Consider the following 5,000-nt stretch of genomic DNA (forward strand, 5'->3'; position numbering starts at 1 on the left):
GCGCCACAAGCTTCTTTTATCCCGGGCTTCCAGCGAACTCTCTGTGCCTCTGAACAGGTGATCTCTAGCTTAAACCTTTCTTAATAACTTTAATATTAGCAAAAGTATCTATAATCGAGATTTAAACTTTACAACTTCCCCTTTCAATAACTAATTAAGACGATAAATTTGTTCGTAATCCATTAAGACTGCGTAGTTAAGGTATTATGAATTTAATCTTACTGAATTAACTGTTAATACCCTAGGTTTCTTTTATAATAATAAATTTAAAGCTTTGTATATTATCTGCTTTATCAATGGTAATACTTAACGCCGTCTTATGCCTGCTCCCTTTCCTTCGCATTGCATCTGCAACTGTATTTGAATAATACTGCTTTTATAAGTACATATATATGTAACATTTCTTTCACAGAATGAATACATTACAAATCCCAGTGTCAATAATTTCTTGAGGATATTATCAGAAACAACAACGACAGAAGAGATGAATATCTGTCTATCTGTCTATCTATCTATCTATCTATCTATCTATCTATCTATCTATCTATCCATCTATCTATCTATCTATATAAACGCCTATTTAAAAAGAATTAAACTGTAGCAAATTGCATTACCACTGTTGTATCTTAACTCCAAAAAGATTATAAAAATAATATCTGTTCGTTTTCCCATCAGTAATGCATTTACACATTACATCATTAACGGAACAACGGCAGATCAATTAGGCAAGGTTAGTGTGCTCTTACAACATGCCAATTAGAAAACAATTATGTCATCTCATTTGCATTGGTTTCGAAGGCAGTTTAACAAGACAGATACTCTGGGGTTCAGAGTGAAAAAATATGGTATATGCTTGAAAATAAATGAAAAATGAATACGGTAAACGCAATTCCTGAAAGCTGCATTTACGAACTTTTGAAATACGTGAGGGAAGTTAGCTTATTTCAAATGTAAAACCGAAATGTACAATATTGCCATCATTATTGCTATGTATTCCTCTTTAAAAATATTATTTCTAATAACATATGTTCGTTTTATCAATAATCATTATCATTATCATTATCTATAATCATTGATATCATGAAAACTATGATTATTATCCTTTTTAAGATTATTACTAATTTACTTACCCATTGCATATTTCATAATTTCATCTCCATTTCTCTCCATTTTCTTTTATCTGGTGATGTGCAATATACATTTCACTAAAGCAATGGGTCAACTTGATTTTCAAATGAATCTCTCGAATTATACCAATTCGCGAACGGCTTAACTTTTTCTGCGGCCAAACTCTGTGCTTCAGTCGGTAGTGAATGAACAGATTATCTATCTATCTATATGTACATTATATATATATATATATATATATATATATATATGTGTGTGTGTGTGTGTGTGTGTGTGTGTGTGTGTGTGTGTGTGTGTGTGTGTGTGTGTGTGTGTGTGCATGTATATATACATACATACATACATACATACATACATACATACATACATACATACATATGTACATGCATACATACATACATACATATATACAAGCATAAACACACACACACTAATAGTGATTATACCAATAATGATAAAACAAATCAAAAAGAAAAATAAAAAACGATAACATTGGTAATAATTAGAGTGATTAAACAGCAGCAAAACAACACCAATAAAAATGATTACAACAGAAATGAGGTTAAATTGGATGCAAATTGGATGGTATTGGCAACGATATCCCTATAATAATGTAAAATACTAAAGATGGATATAATAGTAATGAATGTAATGATATTAGTAGTAGTGATGATAATAATAATGATAATGACGATGATGATGATAATAATACAAATAATAACAATGATGATATTTATGATGTTAACGATAATATTAACATGGATAGCCACATGGTCAAAACAATCATTATACAATATACTTTATTACACCATATATAATTATTCTTCCTATTGGTTTCCTCTTTTCCAAAGTTTTTTTTTTTTTTTAATCTAATTTATTGATTTGCTTGGAATATCTACTCCTTTTAGATAGCTTTTTCGTAATCTTTGTAGCGCTACGGTCTCGGAAACGTGTAACCCCAGCGAAGGGTTTATTTAGACAAAGGGAGATGAATAACTAATAGTATTTTTATAATTGCAATCTACATTTTTGTACGTAGACGATTTCATTTGCTACTCCCAAAACCAAAGTAAATGATTAAACTATTTTATTTGTGTGCAAGAGAAGCTAATGAGAGGTCCTCCATATAGCGCCACATCGCGAATGGACGCTTGCTAAGGACCTTCAATTCAGTAACGCAAGACATTTAACTCTCGGACGGTTCAAACATGTCATCTTGCTCTATAAATATGGGTCCACATACTCATCTCAACTTCTAGATATCACGAAAGGAATATTATATTTTTCCACACCACATGTTCACGCACAGTACTCCCTTTAAATAAACTCTCTAAATAATTTTGTATTAACACATCACACCTCCGACCGTTCTTCTTCACCGGTAAAACCAAGCACCTCATTTAACGAGTCTTCGTATCTGGGATAAGCTGCTGAACACGTTCTTTGATAATTTGATTCCTCTAAGATTCAAAACATTGCCTAATATATATATAGTAAGACATTGTAGATTCTCTTTGTCAGTCTAAATCCTCTTTGCTGTGCGGTTTCTCATCAGCTTATGGGAATACTTTTGTTGATTATTTCTAATGTATTTTTATTTCCATCGGGAATCGACTTCCTTAGCTATGAAGGAAGACAAGGGCGTAATATTACCTGATCTTCAGTGTTTCCTTCACATATATTTTATTCTAATGATTTATCCTCTCCTCGTCTCCCCCACTTCTCATTTGCACCTACCGCCTTTTTTCCTGGTTCTTGCAAATTGCCACTGGACCGTATCCCCTCATCGTGTCTGTTGCTAGTTGGCTCCGACCCAGCGCCCCCTGCCAGCACTGCTCCTACGGCCGTGTTCATTTGGTTCAGCCCTTTAAACTCTTCGTCTGCTCATTTTGCCTTCTCGACGAGGTCATCTTTGATTTTTTAATTTTTTTGTGATGAGTGTTGCCTCCTTTTTCAATTGTATAAATCCTCTCTCTCTCTCTCTTTCTCTCTATCTCAATACAGGCACATACACACACACACACGTCTATTTATGTATATACATACATATATATGTATATATATAATATATATACATATATATATATTATATATTCATATATATATTACATATACATATATATTATATATATACATACACACACACACACACACACACACATATATATATACATACATAAATAAATAAATATATATATATATATATATATATATATATATATATATATATACATGAACCGCGTTCATGTTGACAAATATATAAAAGGTATGAATGAGAATGAATATCTTCACAATACAAGAGATGTATTTGACCGGTTTCGACTTTGTCTTCGTCAGAATTACATGTATTTCTGACGAAGACAAAGTCGAAACCGGTCAAATACATCTCTTGTATTGTGAAGATATTCATTCTCATTCATACCTTATATATATATATATATATATATATATATATACACATATACATATATATATATATATATATATATATATATATATATATGTGTGTGTGTGTGTGTGCGTGTGTGTTTAGAGATAGGTAGACAGACATATAGACATAAATTTGTTTATCCCTCTATATTTATAAACATGCCCGCATACACACAAAGTCCATGCACAGAAATAAAGAAAAACGAATCTGTCAGACTCCGGATATCGAAATGTTATTGCAGTATCAGAATCTCACAATCTCGTCCGAAGGGAGTAGGGGAAATCTGAGCCCGATTTTCCTGGAGAATCTGTAGAATGCGTTAGTCGGATTTATTTCCATGGTGGTTTTGGAGAAATGAAAAAAAAAAAAAAAAAAAAAAAAAAAAAACGCACAAAAAACGTCAGCGGATCATTGATTTTTAATGAAGAGTTATAGGCCTTTAGTGATTGACTGAACTGGAATTTTGTTAAATTATAATGCTAAGAGTATTCATTTTATTGCTTTTGTTGATTTTTTAAAGCAAAGAGGCAATCTTACACATTCCTCCCAGGATAAAGAACGAGGGAATCACGTAAATCCACATTTTAATCTCTCGGTGATCATTATTTTGAAAGGAAGAGAGAGAGAAAAAAAAAATCACTTCTGGATCGATCGTTTGAATTTTCTATGAATGGCTTATTCCTAGTTCTTAGTTCTCATTTTATTGCATTCGCTTGAAGACTGATACCTATGTCAACAACGCTAGGGATATGGAACTAAAGTTGTTTTTATTTCTTTTATAGTCGCATGTCGAGAAATACGTTCTCTTTTTCCGTATCTAAACATTTTCCTTGCACTTAGGTTACCTTCACTTGATTTGAGTAGTTGTTTGATAGGTTTAACAACTCCTTTATATATTTCTGGCAATAATTTCCCTGATACACTCGATTCATCTTCCCTGCATTGTCTGTCAAAGCCTGTTAGAGCTGAGCAACCTGACCGGGGCGTTATGTTTACACAGGAGTTCCGATTCAAAGGTGTTGTTTTTCAGTTCCAAGCCTAAAATATCGTATTATCCTGGGCTTCATAGGGGTTCCACTAATTGAAATCTGATTTTCTGCTTCTCTCTCTCTCCCTCTGCTTAATAAGTGTTATTTTCTGAACGTTGTCATATTAACAGTAACAATGATGATGATGATGATTATCATCATCATCAGTATCATTATTATCATTATTATTATTATCATTGTTATTTTTTCTGTTAACCATTGTTATTATAATGAACGCTTATGCTATCACACGTGGTAACGGCATACGTCATTTTTATTCTGATGATAATGGCAATAGTGAGTGATTATTTTTATCAATATTGCCTTTAGTTTTGTCACTGCTGTTTTTTGTGATTGTCGTTATTATCACTGCCATTGCTAGTATCACTACTGTAATCAAAATCATTCAACGC

This window comes from Penaeus chinensis, chromosome 19 (genome assembly GCF_019202785.1).
Source record: "Penaeus chinensis breed Huanghai No. 1 chromosome 19, ASM1920278v2, whole genome shotgun sequence".
Taxonomy (NCBI): Eukaryota; Metazoa; Arthropoda; class Malacostraca; order Decapoda; family Penaeidae; genus Penaeus; species Penaeus chinensis.